General features: G+C 41.3%; 1 protein-coding gene across 1 annotated transcript in view; it reads left to right on the plus strand.

The window, feature by feature from the left end:
* The window catches only part of ABTB2 (ankyrin repeat and BTB domain containing 2), a 136,398-nt gene that overhangs the window by 31,250 nt on the left and 85,403 nt on the right, over positions 1–19,745 (plus strand). The gene's annotated exons all lie outside the window — the stretch shown is intronic.

Below are 19,745 nucleotides of genomic sequence, written 5' to 3' on the forward strand. Positions count from 1 at the left end.
GAACCTTCCATTTTAGATTTAGTTCTCTGTTGGTTTGCAGATCGTTTCAGCGTGTGATACTGTTTCGGGACCCAGAACTGTGAAAAGCCCTTGTTTTTCCTTTGTCTTTAAGAAATGAGGGGGTTTTTTCACTTAAAAGTTTTTTTGAATGAGGACTCTAATTTGGTTGTTCTTGTGATGAAAGTTGCATGCAAGAAAAGAGCAAATGTCGTACGTGACATTGCAGCGTATCAAGAACAGTGGAAACAAGTGTTTGAATCGTTACTTGCCACAGTTAGAAGTGGCGTGTCTGTGGTGTCTAACAGCACAACCTCCCGAGGTTCAAAACTGCCACAGATGATGAAGTTTCCATTAAAGGATAATAAACTCTATATGTCAATGTGACAAAAGAACTCTCTTATCTCTTTGGAATAAGAATGCTCTTTGAAGAGCTTCAGAAAAGACTGCAGTATGAAAAATAAGTCTAGCGGATGGTTATTTTGAATTTCTATAAAGTATGTCAACCCGAAGGCTAAAGGGATTATCTGTGAAGTAACAACACGTGAACGACTGAATGCTTTCCTTCTATGTAGTGAATGACATCCCTTTAGAAAGGACAGGTATAAACTGTTGTTCCCCAGCAGTGGTTCAAATCGGGAATGACTCCTTGAAATTAGTGGGGCCTTTCAGATCCAAGGGATCGATCTATAGTTGAAGGCTGATTCAGTTTTAGGTTGAATGTAGGTCTCGAGTGTAAATAAGTAATCGTAATCCTGATCGGGCGTATGGTTATCTACCTCTGGAATTGGAACACCATCTTTCTTTAAGCTTCGCTTATATTTTTAGGTGAATTAAAGTGACCAGGAACAAAGATTAACTAGAACAGGCGTTTCCACGCATGAATTTACTTAAGAATTGCTCTCCCTGAACTAACTAAAGGTTTGCAAGCCTGACATCAGAGGTAGGTTGGATCTGAATATTCAGATTAGTCATAGGCATATTTAATGTTTATGGATTACTTTTTATTACTTTTTCTATTCATGAACTAGCTGAATACTAAGCTGTTACTGAAAGGCAGAGATCCAGTGGCAGGGGGGCTGAGGAGAGAGTGCTGTTTTGCTCATTATCAGCCATATACACAAACCGAGTGCGTATCTAAGCAAAAAAGAGAAATTATTGTACTGCTTTCAAGATCTAGTGTGTTAACCATTTGATAACTAGGTACATATTGGTTTTTTGTCTTTTTTCCAGGATTAATTCTAGAGCATTACTTCTTGAATTGAGAAACTGAAAATTAAAGAGTAGATTTCTTTTTTTTTTAAACTAGCAAGGGAGAAACTGTTTCCATTTTGTAATATTCCTCGTGTGCCAAAAGTGTAGAAGTCCTCTTAAGAATGAACAATTTTGTCCCGATATTAAATAACTCTGCCAAATGGTGAAGTTGTGCTCCGGTTAGGAACCGACCGACAGTAAATAACTCTTTATCTGAGGACTGGTGTATTCTACATCATGAAGATGATGAGAGGAGAATTTCTACCCTGCTCACAGAAAGGCGATAGAAACAAAAACCACCAAGCTTTGGAAATAAAAACAGAGTGCTGTGGCAATTATGAAGTATATAGGCACTGAATTCAGAAGGAATGTAAAATATTCCTGGGGCTGAGTGGCCTCTGGTGATGGCTCCAGGGCTCCCGAATCTTCTCACCACCTTGGCAAAGAGCAGGCTTGGTTCCGAGGGTGAGGGGCTTCAGCACACGCAATAATGTGGCCTCTGGGGACAAAATGAGATGGGCAAAAGGGGAACAGAGATGGATGGCACTGGTGGACAGCCAAAATTCAAGTTATTAAAACGTTCGGATGCTTTTGGTGCCATTTCATTCATTAAATGCCAGGATTATGGGGAGAAAAAATAAAAGGGGATGTGGGCAAAAGCTACTGGAACTCAGGTTTACAAAAATTCAAGTTATTAAAACGTTCGGATGCTTTTGGTGCCATTTCATTCATTAAATGCCAGGATTATGGGGAGAAAAAATAAAAGGGGATGTGGGCAAAAGCTACTGGAACTCAGGTTTACAAGCCCCTATCGTTCCCAATTATCTTTGGCAAATGGCAGAATAAAATTAATGATGCCAAATTATCCTTCTATGCAGTGTGTGATAGCTTAACTATTTTAGCTATTTCAGTGTTGTAAATGATGAAACTGATAGCACACTAATGTGATCCTTTCAGGCTTCTCGTTTATATTAATGAGTTTTAGTCATCTAAGGCAAACTGATAACTACTGATTAATAGCTCCGCAACTTTCAAACTGGCATCAAAGGCTGATCTCTCCCTTTTTTTCTTTCCTTTTTTTTTTTAACTCCTTGATGGGTTAGGAGTTAAGACAGTTAACAACTAACTCTAAGCTTAATTGAAATCCAGATGTTAAACTCTTGATGGCAGTTAATTTAATTCTGATCATGGCTGTAGCTGATTTCAGTCTGACTTCTTTTTTTTTTTTTAAGTGGCTTTGAACTTGCAAAACAAGAGTGTGATTTGTTTCACAATTTATTTTTTTTAGCGTTTGCAGTCTGTCGAAGAGGGCTTGTTAAACTAATATTGAACAAAGATAAATTATCATAGGAGCATCAAATAGCTACTAGCAAAAGCAATTAAACCCCTTAGAAAAACTCAAAATTATCAAGAAAAGGCAAACCGCTTTTCTTAAATCTTTAAGCTGTTTTTAATTCCCATATGTTTGTATGAAGAACAGATACCACATTTTCTGGACAGTATGTAATGGTAGAGAGCAGACTGAGAGTTACAGGTATGTGCTTGCGGGAAGACAAGTAACCATTACTTGGGTAAGAAAATGAATGGGAGGTTTTGGAAGAAAAACTGAGTGTGAAATAACAAAAGCAAAGTCAGTCTCTGAAGAAGTCGGGGGATTTTCTATGCAGGCAGCTGCTTACAGGTGAAATCTTGGAAAGTTTGATGGTGCGGTATTCGGTCTCTACAGTGAATACAGGATTGTCCAAAACAGTTAGAATAGTCAGTACAAGTAAGACATATTAATATGGGCTATCCTACGCTAATACCTACGTTAGGCTTCAAAACATTCCACTTCTGAAGCAGCGATTTTTTCAAAAGCCAAACAGACAACAATGTACTAGAGTGTTTGTGCGGTTATTATTATTATAAATAACTCTGCATTTTTCCTGGACTGTTTACTAATAATTACATCAAGCAGCTGAAGTTCTCGCCCTGAGACTCAGATAATCCAGGTCAGCTTCTGCTTTTCAAACAACTGCCTTTATTGTTTTCCAGGAGGAATATCGCTACCGTTTTCTAAATAAGCCATTCCTCCAAATGAGGAAACCTGATATGCTGAGAAATCTAGGCCTAGAGATGAGAAATGCCGTTCACTAATCAGTAGAACTTTAGAATATACAGGGATGTTGATGTTTCCTCTTGGTGTTTGAGCTTTAAGGCTGCCCTACAAATGGCTTCACACATTTGATTTGCACAATGATAGGAACTAGATTTGCAAAAAAACCACTCTCGCTGCAGAAAGAGAGGGGGGGAAGAAGGGTATTGGTACGCGTTTAGTCCTCACTTTAGATCAAGACATTTTACAGTCACTAGATTTTCCAAACAGCATCTGCTAGAAAGATAAATCCATTGTAGTGGAAATGAAATGCATATTTTAAATTCAGACAGTTTTGTATTGTATTGTCAGTGATGTAGAGGAAAAATAAATGCGAAAGCCATTTAAAAAGCTTGTGTAAAACCTGCATGTGTGCTAAAGAATGTTGTCCTTTAGAATTAGATCCCAAATCAGACTTCCTTGTCAGATTGACTGGTTTGTTTTTCATCTTAAGAGTTCATCTTTAGAAACTTGGGTTTAAAGAAGATCTTTAATATTCTGCAACAGAATTACCCATCTGAACAATGAGCATCTGCTGCAGTTTGAGGTTCCCTCTTCACTTGTAAGAGGGCTCAGCGTGTGCTGAAGCTGGAGAGATTGACAAGAGGTGGCTCCGGCTGCAGCCATCGGACTGGCCATTAGGGATTTGGAACTCTCCCTACGGCATCCGCACTGAATTTCTAGACCAGCTTTCCAAAACTGCACAAAGCTACTATTTTTACCAACTCACCTTTTGCTCGATTTTGAAGAGGCCAACCCGAGTTTTAGAGTGTCGCTGAACTCCAGCTGGGCAGGTTTTGTTTGACCAGAAGCCAGGTTTGGTAAGTGAAGATCTGCCTGGCAGAAATAAGATAACTACAAAGGGAATTCTTAAATTCCCAATATTCTTCTCAGAACTAGCATAAGATATGTATACCAAAATAAAGAATTAAAATAAGAAATGAATAGATGATAGTATAAAATAGTTTTAATGCTTACGAAAGGAGCACCAATATCAGGAACTTAATATAAATTACTGAAGCCTTTCAAATCCAACTAACCTAGAAGGGCCCTTCTAGCAGAAAATACATTATATATTGTTCAGGTATGGAAGGTAATCCTGGAATACTGAAGAGTTCTAATCTGTAGAAGCAAGGACTCCCTCTTTTTTTTTCTTTTTTTTTTTTTCCCCCTAGCACTTAGAATCTTTCAAAATCCTAACGTGGCTATCTGAAGTTAAGAGCCTGTTTTTAAAAGCAGAACATAATAAAACAAAAAAACCCCACATTTGGTTAGGTTTGTTTTCTGGTTTTTAGCTTGCAGTGTTTAAGTTCTTCTTCTCATCTGTGAAGAATGGAAGGAAGGATGTTTTGTTTGCCTCTTTGTTTTAAGGAACATTCTTCTGCTTGTTTAATACTAACACTCTGTGAGATGTGCTTGAGAATCACAAAAACGCCTTGATTTGCAATGGACTGGCAAGTATTGACAAAACTAATGTACTGGAGTCTTGACTTCATATTGAAGGCTGTTAAGAGCTTCCGTAGCCCTAATAATAATTAATAATTTGGGTAAATCATTCTTTTACTTAGTTTTATATGAGAAGGTAAGACTCTCGATGATCTGAAGGGTCCTTTCCAACCATGAAGATTCTGTGATTCTATTTTTACGGTATCTGGACCAGGTTTCATCAAGAATGTCTCATGATTGCGTTCTGAGTAGATTTTTCCTCTGTTTCTCCACTGTGAGCTGTGTGCCAACCTCCGTAACCACTTACACACAAAAACTGTTCCAGCAAAACACTTCATATAAATTTAGCTTTTTCAAATGGGAAGAAGAGGAAATCAGCCCCATACGAACAGCTACTTCTTCACGGTTGTCCAGAGATATCACTCAGTACTCCGTGAGTCGCAGAACACGGCAAGGAAACAGCATTGGAGAAGACTGAGGGTGCAGTTTTATGTTACGCTGAGTTCAGTCTAAGTTTAGGCTGCCAGTGAAATGGGATCCTGTTCTCCCCGGGCCAGCCATGTGCTTCCACTGTTTGTGTTTGCTCTGGCAACCCTGCGACTGTGGGCAAGTTGGATCGGTTTGCTGACTTAATGGAAAACTTGCTTTCAAAACCAAAAGCAAGTTTTCCATTGGATTGGACTGGTGACCCGAGACAGAAAACTATATAATCCTGTGCAAGATTGAGGGAGAGAATATGTACCTTAGGGAAAAAGAAAATAGGACTTCACCTTTCAACAGCAGCCAGCGTCATGTAAAACTGTGACCTTAGGTTACAAACTCTGATTCCATCTAGTTTAAAAACACAGAATACTTAGAATCTTTTTAAAACATCAGTTGGCACCTACAGGGTGAGAACCTGATTCTTTATTATGGGATGTGAACTACCCTGCGTGGTTGTAGCACTGTGTGTCGAAACACTGAAATGGGTGGAATTTGAATAGGGAAATAGAACATCCTTGGTATCACCGGCTCACTCCTTGCCAATGCATTACCTGCAGTACTGAGCATCTCTTACATCATGGGTATTTCCTAGAGAAAAAGGAGATAAACATGAAACTGTTTATCTGCAGTGTAACCTGTTATCAGAGGGTGTGGAACAAGTCTTTAAACGCCTTTAGTTGCCTCAGACAAGCAGGAAGAACCCTGCTGCGGCCCAGGTTGATGTTCTGGGTCAATGGTTCTCGTTTCAAGTTGGTGACTGACTTAACCAGCAGGAAACTGTGATTTCCAGGGTGAAAACAAATTCTTTATCCTCTCAGCTCCCGTGGACTAATCTAACCTTTTCTGATTCATAATACATGAAGTAGCTTTATGCAAGATCTTGTCTCATTCTGATCCACTTTGTTTCCATTCACTTTGATATAGATCAGGAGTAATGCTGTTTGAAGTCAAGGTATTTATAGAGCATAATATTATCCTTTAGCTTTATTCGTGGAAGTAGTCCCTACAGGTAACCTGATGGGATACGCAGTGCGGAATCAAGCCTTAAGGCAGTGAAAGTTATGGTTTGTTGGACCGAGTTGTATTTATAGTGGGAACAGATACGGCAAAAATAGTATGCAGTAACAAACATGTTATAGTACTTAAACTTGGGGACTGTCATAAATACTCTCTGTATCACTCTCTTGCCCCTTGGCAGTGGAAAGTAGAATAAAGAACTTAATTTTCCGCATTGAGAAGAGCGATAGCCCTACTAGGTCTATCACGGAGCCAGTCTGGTGCGGCTCCCCAGAGGAATTCCTATCGCTGGGAGGAGTAAAGCGGCGCTTAGCAGACCTTTGTACGTTTTTAGGGGGACTGTTGTAGAAAATTCACTCTGCTTTGTGCATTCAAGAGCCAGGGCTCTGCGGATCAATGTTCTTTATTACAGTAGCTAATAAAAAGAGCTTTATCAGGTTACCTGGCTTTGCAGCTGCTTCTTAGATCTGTCTCTGTTAAGCATTTCCCCATTCACCGCAAGGGCAGCCCAGCGCGAGGGCAGCTGTGCAGCAAGAGGAGGCAGAGGTGTCGTGCATGCAGGAGTTTGTATTAAACAATCTAGCAAGAGATCGCTGGTAAATTCGCTCTTCTCAGCTATTCAAATCAGGCTGCAAATTTCCCGTGCCAGAGCGCTGACTTGAACTGGCCTGAGCACATACATTGTGATAAAAATTGTTTAAAAATGTCAAAATCCTCCCGTCAAATATGAGCTGACTGTCAATTGGAAATCAGAATGTACAAGCCTAGCTTGCGGACTAAAGCATGTCTTTGCAAAAATATTTGATGGCTATACTAAAAATCCTTGCGTCTACCTGCTTGCTTTTGTTCAGTTACAGCATCGGGGGATAACAATAATAAACTGCCTCTCGTGGCTTCATTATGTGCACAAGCCCATTTTTTTGAAGCTGCATATTAGTGTTAGTATACAGCATTATTAATACACACGGAACAAATACAAATATGAACTCCAGTCTTTTTTATGAAAGTTGTAGATGGAGAGAAATCAAAGTCACAAGAGAGTAAACAAGAACAGAGTCTGCGCTTTGACTCTTGAAAGAGAATAGGAAGTTCAAATGGATAATTCTTTTTGGTCCTTTACATACTCCAGAAGATTTGGGAATATTGCTAACCAGTACTGAATTTTACTGCGACATTCAGAAAATCTTGTTAATTATTGTATAAAACTCTAATTTTCCCTAGCATGTCTGTTTCCTAAGCCTTTCCCCTTGTAATTACTAGATTTCTTAATTTCCCGTTTTCAGGTCTGATCAATGAAAAGGATAGAAAGTGTACAAGTTGTTTTAATTTCTTGCAGTATAACCTCTCGCCAGAAATACATGATATTGCAAAACAGGAAGAAAAAAAATGAGAGAAATGTGAAAGCTATTGGTGTTCGGAGTGGAAGCCCTGCTCCCTGAAGGATAGAGCTATTTCATGTTCCCCTTTTCAAATGGAGCATTACGGCATATAATGCAGCAATTATTTTGTTGGGTAGGTGTTTCATTACCAACCTGGGCCTTGGAGGTGATGGGAGAAAATTTGTCTTGACCTTCCAGGGAAGCCGTAAAAGAGAAATGATGTCTAAATAATAAATGTCTAGGAGAAATGTGAAATGCCTAACGGTGTTGCGCTTAGCTTTCGTGACATCTGTGCATTGTAGTATAAAGAGCTGGTATATGGATCATTTCAAAAGCAGGAATATTTTCTATTGTTCCTTTGCATTTTTGACCTTCCTTCTCCTCCTGCTTCAATCCCTCCCAAATACGGTTCAATTGTTTTTTCTGCAGGATGCGTGTTTTCCTGGTTTTCCCTTAGGACTGCAGCAAACCACAAAAAGCAGATTTGGGAAAAAAAAAACTTTGATTCTGAAGTGACGCTGATGGAATGAGGTTTTTATTTACTATATTTTGCCGTATGTGCAGCATTTGGTAGCCACGGGAGAACAAATCTTGCCTTCTCCCTTTGATGATCCTATGACAGCAGGACCATAATAGCGTGGAGAGAAGACGCAGGAGGAGTAGCTGCGGTGACGTGTGGCCCTGCTTTGCATCGCCACTCGGGGGTAGGAGTGCTGGTCGTTCTTGGGTTTGGGTGTTGTGGAGTATTTTTCATCCTTCATTTTCCAAATTTAGAGTTTAGTAGTTTTCAGGGCCAGCAGTTGAGGTTGTTGTCATTCCTAAGTTCCGAAACTTAGAATTCTATAGTTATGTTGTTTAGTCCCCTGTTGAATAACCATAATGCTTTCTGTGCTTCTGCTCTTTCCAATTGCTTTGGGAAAGGCTGACTTCCTCTCTGATCTGCAATAAAAGTTATTTTAATGGAAAAATAAATCGCTCTAGAATAAATAGTCCATTAAATGATCTCATTTTTAAATCTTTCCTTTTAAACAAGCATGAGTGTTGCCAGGTGGTGTTGTTCTTCTTATTTTATATTCCTCTAGAGCTAATGGAGACAGAGATTCTCTTTTGCCAAGCAATTGTGGTGCCCCCAAAGAACTGCTGATCTGGACGGATAAATGATCGTTATGTTGAGCTTTATTAATGTTCCTAGGAACCCTTGTGTAACATTATCCATCGTGCCAGAGCATAGGAGTAACTTCTGATTGTATCTGGCTCAAGTGATCTGCCTCATTCTCTGTGAAGTTTTAAATCCTCAGTGATCTCACATACCAGTCGATCAGCTGTTTTTCTGTGGCTGCTTGACAGTCTTTGTTTTACTCCTAACTCTGAAGTGTTCCTGTTCTTGGCTCAGGTGCTTGGGTCGAGGCGATCCTTTAGAGAAATAAATGCCAAACAACTTACCCACTGCTTTATTGTGTCCTTATTTGTGTCAGCTAGGTCTCTCGGACTCTGTAAGATTTGGAGTAACGTTTCTGGACACAAAAGGTTTGCAGTGATTCGAAGAGGCTCAAAGGAGAGCGTTTAGGTAGGTCTTCAATGCATAAAGCAGAACTCAACAGCCAGGAACTTAAGCTGTAGCATCCGAAGCACGTTATCTGCGAGAGGCAGGAGCTCTCAGCTGCTGAGCTCCGAATGCAGCTCCGCTGGAGAGCTGCTCCCTCTTGCAATGATAAGAAATTACTGATAAGGAAATAAGCAGATTCTTGCCTCTTTTTGAAGTCGGTTTTTAGCTTTATGTTCCCTTTGGGAAAGAAAAATCTAATCTGATCTGTTGGTCTCAAAATGTTGCCTGCGCTAAATCTCGCTTGGAGTCTAAGGAAGCACAAATGATGCCAAGCACCGTCCAAAAGACTCTCCTTGACACGGAAGCCACTAACCCTTTACACCGTGCTGCTTGTGTTTCTGAGGCTTGCCTCCTCCAACCACAGCTGTACTTCTCCCCTCTTCCCTTACATTTTCAACCTCACTTTTCCTTAATTGGGAGTCTTTGGTGGCTTCCCTCTCAGCACAATTCCAAACCCGTTGCATTTGTGCCAACTGAGTGCCCTTCGTCTGAATCGACCTCAGGGACCTTCCCTAAACCCTCTTCCCATTCTTAAGACTTGCTCAGACGCTATTCTCCTTCCTTCTAGGCTCTCTTTCTTCACAGACTTCTTTTCTACCGTTTCATAGCTCCTTTCCGCCTACTTGCCGATACTTGCTGCCTTTATTTTGTTCTTTGTCTCTTCCCTGATAAGGCCTTTTGCCCATAAGGAGCCCTTGGTAAATGTTTATGTGAAACATGCCCGTTATAAAACGACTTCTGGTAGCTGTCGTGTCTCTCTAGGCGTACGTGGACAGTGATGATGTGCTTCTGGGATTTCAGCCAGAGTTGGCACTGCTCAGTTTTGGACCTTTTATTAAGGTCCTTTTATTAAGGACCTTTTATTAAGGAAATGGTTATCTAAAGTGATGTGATGAGTATTGGTTTATTGGAGGCTTCATGTGACTCTGTGTAATATACAGGTCTGGAGGGAGTGGGAGTGCGTTATATTATTCGTAATAGCAGAAACTTGACACAAAGCATGATTTATCTCTGAGTTTTTGTTACTATTACAAACCTAGAAAAATACCCAAGGAGTGGCTGTAGCTTTAACTCATCTCAGCTGCGAGCTGGTTTTGATCATAGGGAAATGTGCCAGTTCTTCTCAGGGCTTCTGGAGAGCCTTGATACCATTTTGACATCATGATGACTAGATATAAGAGTGCTTAACAAGACTGTCAGTACAGTGTCAAATATACATATACATATATGTATAGATACAAAAAAGATTTTAAACTTTTCTTGTGATCCTTTATCTCACGACAGATATATCTTGGTTTACTGTGTCTCAGGGGAACAGCATCACCACTGGAATGTTTTGTCTGCTCTTTTTTACTGCCTATCAGTCCCTTAGTTTTGCCATAAAGAGGTGGTTTCAAAAAAAATATAAATAAATCTACCAATGTCTGTGTTTAGATGATGACATTTATGCATGTTTCCTGTTGGTGGATAGTTGAGATAAGCAAAAGCATGTTCCAAATTGTAAGCTGGAAAGAGCAATCATTGTTGCCCTTCAGCACTGCAATGGCAGTACGGATCATTGCAGCAGTCCATTATGCAGGTTTTTTGTTTGGTTGTTGTTATTTTTTTCTTCAACCAAACTGACAATGACAATATCATAGAATGGTTTGGGTTGGAAGGGACCTTGAAGCCCACCCAGTGCCACCCCCTGCCCTGGGCAGGGACACCTCCCACCAGCCCAGGTTGCTCCAAGCCCCGTCCAACCTGGCCTTGAACCCCTCCAGGGATGGGACAGCCACAGCTTCTCTGGGCACCCTGGGCCAGGGGCTCACCACCCTCACAGCCAAGAATTTCTTCCTAATATGTCAACTAAATCTCCCCTCTTCCAGTTTAAAACCATTCCTCCTCGTCCTCTCACTATGCCCCTTATCAAGAGTCCCTCCCTCCTCCATGTCAGGTGCCTTCCCGTAACTTTTTGCCTGAAGCTAGCAGAAGATTCAATCTGTTCATATATGTACTTTATTACAACAAATCCTGATAACCAAGCCGTGTGTTTTTCTTAATTTCTTAAAATGTAAGTCCCCATTTTATGAGGCTACTCAGTATAGCGTCTATGTCATCTATGCACTGTGAAGGTGTTGCTCAAGGTTAATACTGGTTTGCAGAGAGCTTAAGAAGAATTAGTTAAACAGTCACTTCCCCCTGAATTGCAGATAGTAGGAAGAAATGTCATAATACCTGTGAACGTGCTTTCTCTGAAGCCCTCTAAGGAGGTAACGTGGAAGTTAATATTGGAAGCCAGACAGTTAAATACACTGTAAATAGTTAAAAGCTGTCTCTATCTCATGATAAAGTGGGCTGACAGCCTTATTACGTTGAACTGCTGAAAGAAATTGAAACTGTCTTGGTGTATGTTTTCAGTCCTATTTGTCCAAACGCGTTACTGCTGAGGCTCAATGTTAGGGAGCTGTCTTGTCTTTCTCTTCACTGTTGGTCGTGGACTCAGGTGCTGAGCCCATTTCGTTCTATTTAGGTGAGTGTCCTGGAGTGTACACGCGTTGTAGTCTCTGTTTTGAACAAGAATTGCAGAGTTTCACCCAGGAAGAGGGAACGTATGGAGCTCATCCATCCATACCTGAGAGGGATGCAGGAAGCCAGTGGGGGCAAAAATGCAATTGCGGGAAGCGGGGAGTGCAGCTGACACCTCCCGGTCTCACCTCTGGGATCTGGCTACACTCACCAGTAAAGTTTCAGATTTGCATGAATTTCCTGAGTTCATCTCGGTAGCACTTGCAAAGCCCCCATGTAATTCTGAGGAAAGAATTCTCCCTCTTGCCCCCCACAGAGACCTACAAATGCCATCTTGACGCAGACTCTGATCCAAGATTTTTTCTTAACAGACAAAAGTAAGCGCTGGTCATGTGCAGGATTGCTCTTATGAGTTTGTCTCACCTGTAAGTCTAATCAGCGTTGTACTGGATTTAGGCATCTGTTATGAATTAAGCTGTTTCACGCAGACAAGCCCCCTGACTTTGACTTCTATTGTTACTGGTTTTCTGGGTTCTCTGTGCGTCTCTGTTTGTTGATGGTAAGTGCCCTCCACAGCATACGGCTGCTGAAGCGTGGTGTCAGCACAAAAGCCACCCTGGAGGATAAGATAAAAAAGATTCAGTGTGGGCAACTACGTAGGAAGAATCTTCAAAGGAGCGATATGAAGAGCATCCCTTGAGACTTAACTCCCCTGATGGGCTAAACAAACATGGGACCGGTTCATCTTTCTGGCCCACTGGTGAGTTCACAGTGTCCTTTGGAAGTTTCTGGCTGAATGCAAGTAAGAATCCTGGACAGAAGCGTTAGATGTATCCTACCTCGTGTGCTTGCTGCTGTTAAAACTTTACTTGATGCTACAACAGCAAGTATTGCTGCCTCAGACAGGAAGCTCTCAGTAGTTGAAGCGTGGCTTCTGTTTATAGGAACCTGGTGGCCTGGTAAGGGCCAGTTAATCTCTGGGATGCCAGCCAACAGAATTTTTGGGTTTATGTCATTTTGCCTCTAGCAGGCTTGTCTGTTGGGGCTGGTGCTTCCCCTTCAGAGGGGTTAATTTTGTCTCACTCTCTGAACACAGGGGAATAAAACTTCGCCTCTTTATTCTTTTGTTCCCCCTCCATTGCCCATGTTAATTTAATTTGACAGCCTGGAGAATAGGATTTGTCAAATACTGTAACCTTAAGCAACAGAGATATTGAAAACTGTGCTTTAAATTTATCTAATCCAGATGTGAGAACCAATAAAACGCTCAGATGAAATGAAATGTCAGGCTTTGTGGGGAGAGAAAGGGAGAAATACTATTTGCCACTCATTTTTCCGCATGGCATGAAGTGCAGAGCTGGGTTCAATCAATTATATTAGTCTCCAAGAATAGAAGGAGTTTTTGCCATTTCAGTGCTGGTAGCTAATAGTAAATATGATTGATATCAAAACGCTGCGTCTCACAAGACTTGCTAAGCAAAAACAATTTAGTGTTTGGGCAGTGAAAAGGCTCGTCTTGGTAAGTATTTATGGCTAAGTTGCTGAGATGATCTTCAGCTCAGAATAGTAACGGCTAATTAAGCAAATCCTGTAGTATCTTGCATGAAACTGATTACCTCTCTTCCCAACAAAACAAGGCGCCACTCAAAGAGATAACATTTCTCTCTCTTAGTAGTACTAACAAAAAAGCCACCAATGGAATGATTTTCGGTCTGCAGGAATTAGCCAGTTGGAACCAGTCAAAGACCTCCAAAACTCCAGTGGGTGGAAGAAAGCTTGGAAGCTGTTTGCTGCATGTGTGCTGAATACGTGAGCTATAATGTCCAATTTGGAAATTTCATTTGTTCTATAAAATATATTCTCAAATACTGTGTATAAACCAACTTCAGTTTCTGCAGTATTTGTTTTTCTGTATGTAGGAAAAACCTGAAAGTTGTATAATAGTTATCTTAAACTAATTTTCAGCTAAATCGCTTCCCCTGGCGACCTTTCTTTGGCAGAAGGGAAGAAATGCTGAGTACCTCTAGGCAATAGTTATCAAACAGTTCATTCCCCCAAAGTGCAATTTAGTTTTAGCTAAAAATGGGTATTCATCAAATTCAGAGCATAGGCCTAATAAGTAGGATTCAAATTTGAAAAAGTTCCATTTGATATTTAAAAGGCAAAGATTTTAATGTCAATATGAATTGCCATTTTAAATTTGCCTGCATTTAATGTAAAAGCTGAAGAAATTTTCAATCAAAACAAAACAATTTTTCACATTTAAAAAATAACTTTTTAGTGAGCCGCAGGTTGTATGCGTAGCTCAAACAGTAAGTAAATGCTGGCGTTGAGAACACTAACTGGATTTGTCCGTACTGTGTTGTTGTGGTATGATAAAATAAAGTTGGACTGCTCTTAGACTTGTTTCCGTTCTCCACCATATGAATTAGGTGCCCAGGAATAGGTTAGAAATTGAACTGTATTTAAACTACCACCCTCAAGTCCGTTCTCAGAAAAAACACCTTTCATATTTGAATAAAGTTTGACACGAATCGAGGCCAGCTGTGCTTTTGATCACTTAAAACCAAAACGTGTATGATAAGATTTTTGCAAATCTAACCCAACTACTGGCATTGTGTGTCTATAAATGACGATTTGCTTAAGTCAAAACCTGTAGAAAAAACCTCAAAGGTTTACTGGAGAAAAAAAGTACGCTGAGAAAATGCATGTCTTAGAATTTTTCTTCTTCCTAAGACACCAAATTAGAACAGCGAGGTGCCTAATGTCAGCACAATTAATAGAATTAACTGCTTGTGTTGGAGCCTTGGATTTTGTAAACTGAGTCGTGTGAGGTTAGTGCATTAATTAAGAGAGTGGGACACAGCAGACCTTAATTGAATTACTCAGTTTTTCGAAGACTGTCTGCATTGTCCTAGCACAGAATTACCTCTTACTCCAGATCTGTAATACAAGGCTACTACTGCTGCTGACGTCTGAAGGGAGGTTTTCATTTTCTTTGATTTTTTTACGATTGCGAGCCTAATAGGCTATGATGTTGAAAGAGCTTCTTCAGGCTGATGTAAAGGCAGAGCTTTTGTCAAAGATAGTTGTTGGGATGCGAGTTTGGGGCAAAGTCTGGGGTTTCTGCTGGAGTCTCCAGGTCTCCCACCCTTCCCAGACCACGCTTAGGGTACATTTTTTTATGCAGCCAGCTTACAAGTTCAGGCTGATATTACTACTAAAAGGGCACATTTGAGCAGATAAAATTTCATAGCCCTGGGTGCTTTCCAAGAGAAGTATCCTGGTAGAAATGCCAAGTGCCGTAGCTATATTTGAGAGAGAGAATGCTCCCTAAGTTGTTCTGTCCAGAGCTTTGGATTTGCTGTCATAGAGGAGTTTCTGCATCAATCGCAGGTAATTCAGATGGAGACGGCGCTGTCGAAAGATGCCAGTGAAGGCAGATCCATGCTGAAAAATTCCATGGTTTCTAAACAATGCAGTATCTGTCTGGATTCTGGCTCTTTGAAACCTTAGTATAACCTAAGAAGTAGAAGTGCCACTTAAAAAACTCAGCCCATTCAGCTGATCATACGCTCTGGTCTCTTGGGTTTGTTTGATTCGTTCATTAGCTGTGTAATCCATTCGTTTCTGCTGGGGTTCCATAAATCACATGCTTGCCAGAGTGGAGAGAGTTGTTTGAAAGGATGGAAGAACCATTAAGTAGAAATGAGAGTATGTGTAAAATGTTCGCCCTACGTAGCTGGGGGGGGGAATGAGCACTGGCCTCTCTACAGCGTGGAGCGGAAAGACCAACAAAACCTCAGCCATTTCCCCTGTTTCTGGCTAACGTAATAAACATGGGCCTGGGCTATTCCCAGCAGGGAATTCTGCAGCTTCCAAAGCTGGGGATCGCTTTCTTCTGTCATGCTCAGCCGTGGCTTTGTATGTTTTTCCTCCAAATTACAACATGGTTTTAATCTAAACAGACATCAGTTCTGTACGCCAAGCACATCAAATATATATCGCAAGGATAACAGAATGGAAGAAAGGAACGCGGCTCACAAAGTGACCGCGTGATAGTACAGGCAAGAGGAGGGGGAACTGGAGGAAAGGGCCGAGCAGGGAATAGACCCCCTAACTCAAAGCAACTTACGGAAAAAGTGGTCGATGAATAGAGGTATTGTATGCGACTTTGTGAAGGAGATTCCCTGGGGAAAGGTTAAGTTCCAGGATAAATGAAATCTCCCCTTAGATGGCATTCTTCCGTGTCCAGATACAGGCATGACCATTACCTGTTACGAAACAGAATGGAGAGTTTTTATCACTTCTCTTCTAATTTACACGATTCTATAAGTGTCTTATTTTTGTCTTGATTGGAAGGGCTGTGTCATCAGGAGATTCTGATTTTCTGGATGATATTTCCTTCTAGGATCTCTCAAGAACCTCCTCCAACTTAATACTTCATGTCAGTGGAAGGTCCAAGCTTTTTCCACAGTCACTGCAAAATTCTAGATAGAGAAGGGTCAACACTCTGTAAGTCTCCGTAGTTTGGTGTCTCTCCAGCTTCTGGGGGTACCGGATAAATTTTGGGAAGAGGGTGTGAATGGAGAAGTTCTGGCTTGGGAAGCCTTAGGGTTATTAGTCCCGGGTGAGCTCACAGATTAGCACAGGCAGGGGATATACAAATGCTTAATAAGGCGGCTGTTGTGAGGAGTATGTGGGACTGAGGAGGGAAGAAACAGATGGGGCACCTCTTGCAACCTGCTCCGAGGCCAGAAAGCTGTATGATGTCGTGGTGTCATTGTTGTGACATAGTGCTCAGCTCTGCTTCTTCGACAGTCGCGTTTGGGGTCGTTTGTTTGCTTAAGTGATTGCTGCTGCAATTAGAAAGTTACAGGACAACTTCAGTGTTAACTCCGAAAGAAGTTGGTTTTAGAACTAAAACTTTGAAGAAGTTTTAAAAACATGGAGTGTAGTCTAAAAATGTAGAAACCTGAAACCTCCTGAATCTTAGTTAGAATAATATCCCAAGGTTAATTTTTTTCAAGTTACGTTTTGCTCATGCTTTGTCAGCTCCTGAATGCGACGCGTATTTGCAGGAAATAGAAATACGTCAGCCTGAGCGTGGTGCGTCGGGCTCTGATTGTAGCTGCGTTTAGTTCAGCGTTTGGGGTTTACATTGTCATCGTTCTTTGGAAACTCGTGCAAGTACTAGACGAAGTGCACTCGTGCCTTATGGGCTGCGCCAGGTTGTTCAGTCCTATTTCGTTATCAAGCATAGAGATACGGTCGTCTCCTTAGTAGATCAAAGGTATTAAACCAGATTTGTCTGCAGTTGTCACTAATACGGTGATATAAGAAGGACTGTGATATTTATATTGTTTTTAGAGAATTCTGCTGAACTATTTTGGAAAAAGGCGAATTACGGAAATAGTCTTGCAGGGAAACAGATACAAAAAAGGAGTCGTTCTCAGTGTGAGTGAGAGTGCAAAGGAAGCAAACTACATGTAGAAGGTATAGAAATTGCTTTAAAAAAAAAAAAAAAAAATCAAGCTGAAACATGTTCTCTTTAATATATGGTCTCACTCTCCAGCTGCTGCTTCTCCAGCCAGGCATGCAGCAGTTTCACTGCGGCACTCCCTGCGGACTTGGCATTGCTCAGGCTGTCACGACCAACACCAGCACCGTGCTGCCGAAACAGATGAAGCACGAGTTGAGTGGTGCCAACACTTTATAATGTTACAGAGTTTTTACCCAAATAGAAGGATCCAGCACTGAAACTGCTTTATGTTCCGTTCTTTTTACAAATCTACACCTCTGACTTCTAGTTTTTGAGAGACATGTTTCTCTCTGGCTTTTCAGAGATGTTGCACGTTCTCAGTCTTAGGCTTTGATGTGCTGTGTTTTGACAGTTGCTTCAAAGCTTAAGTGGATTGGGCTCCAGAGAGTTGTAGATTCAGTCTACAACTTCAGACGGATGGGAATGAGGGAGGGAAGTCAAGTATCATAACGGTGTCTGAACCCTGGGAAGCAAAATGGTACTTGGTAGCAGAGCCAGTGTGATAAGAGCAGGGTGCTAGAAGCAGAATTACAGGACAGCTGGGACTAAGTCACTTCTTTCTGGAAATTTTCTCTCTGGAGCTCCTTGGGTTTGTTTTATAGAGCAACGGAAATGATCTAAACTGAAGACTAAGGGGAAAATGTAGAACTTCAGTCATTGTTCTCACCCTGACTCGCCCCTTGTGGCCACAGGTAAAATGTTGTGTTTCCAATTTGTAAAACAGGTCAGACACTTACTTCCCCTCCTCGGAGAGATGGTGTGGGAATTAGTTTCCATTTACAAAGTATTTTAACGTGCTGTCATTCTTTATGGTTCAGAATGGACTTTAACCATAGAGATTTTTCTGGGTGGCTCGGAAAAGACCACGCCTGCCATATTGCGCTCAGCTTTATTCAAGTTTGCCAGAAAAAAAAAAAGCTAACAAATTGGCATGAGCTCAGAGGAAAGCAACCCAAACAACTCGGGGACTGGCTGGAGGGGCTAAATTAATAACACAAGATTAAGAGAGATAAATAGATGTAGTTTGGTGAAAGCTGTTCCCCTGGAGTTAATTATGCCATATTATTTTAAAGATGTAAATGTTGAAGGATTTGCTTAGCGTGCTCCAGAGAGGTAATTGGCAGAGAAAAGAGGAAGCAAAAAGGAACTTCAAGTTGAATACCAAGGGAAAAGAATTTCCTGACAGTGGATTGTTGCTCTGTCAACCAGACTTGCAGGGAAGTGCTCAAAGCCCCACTGTTCGAAACATGAAAGTCTCCTAAAGCCCTGAACTGAGATGAAGATGAAACTCAGCGAGCCTTGTCTGCCTCAATTACTGTAATTTGAGAGACTCAGATGCCATTATTGATACAGCAGTAATGCCCAGGAGCTCCAGTCAGAGATGCGTGCTGGAGAAACACACGAACAAGCTTTCCCTATCTGTTACAAGATCTGTAGAGCAGCCTGGATCTAGACCAATTCAGAAGTTAGTCTTGAAGGGCCGCAGCCAGCGCTGGTGTGGATTCTCTGCCCTTTCCTCTCCCAGCAGAGGCACAAGGGCAGCCTGCGCTGGCAAGACCAGTGTGTCCAGCACAGCAGAGCTGCCCTCGGCGTACCCGAGAGGGCAGTGGCAAACAGCTCCCGTTGACTCAACCTCCGTGCGCCTTTTCAGTTCACAAACACAAAAATACTTTCCCAGGCTTCCAAGCTCCTCCTGATCAGGAATTACAAGAACAACTATAGGAAGGTTCACAAACTACAATGAAAACCCAAGCAAGAAAACTCACGAAACATTAGTTTAACTTCCCAGTTAATGATGAACATCTTTTCCCTTAGATATTTTTGTTTCTTTCGGATTCCAGGTGTTCCTATGCTGCAGCGTATACCAGAGCTGACCTGAATATTTGAGGAAGGATAGCTGTGGTGCCCTGGAGTTCCCTTGCAGGCAAATTTATCCTGGTAGTCTGAGCAGGGTGTATTAACCCCTGTTTAGCGCTGTGCTATTGCAGTTATGGTGCTTCCAGTGATTTGGCTAACTTGCTTAGACTTATCACAAGCCATCTCTGCAGTCAGGTCAGCAGTCAGCTAAGCATTTTTGCTAGAAAACAGCATCAGCAAAAATCAGCATTTTTGCCAGTTGAACGAGATGCAGACCTAAAATCAAACCGCTCTGATTGTGCAGTTTATTTAGATCAGGCAAATCCCAAACTCTGGTCTGTAGAGTTAAGGAAGAAGTCAACCTTGATCACAGCTTTTAACTTGCCAGGCACTGGGTTTGATCAGAGAACTGGATTGAATGTCCTGTGTAAACAAAACAGTACATTCGAAACCACGTGTGAGAAATTGTAGCTGTGAAGCCTTAATCATATTGCATGGGAAATACTGAAGTTAGTCGTTTAG

Source organism: Chroicocephalus ridibundus, chromosome 4 (assembly GCF_963924245.1).
Source record: "Chroicocephalus ridibundus chromosome 4, bChrRid1.1, whole genome shotgun sequence".
Classification (NCBI taxonomy): Eukaryota; Metazoa; Chordata; class Aves; order Charadriiformes; family Laridae; genus Chroicocephalus; species Chroicocephalus ridibundus.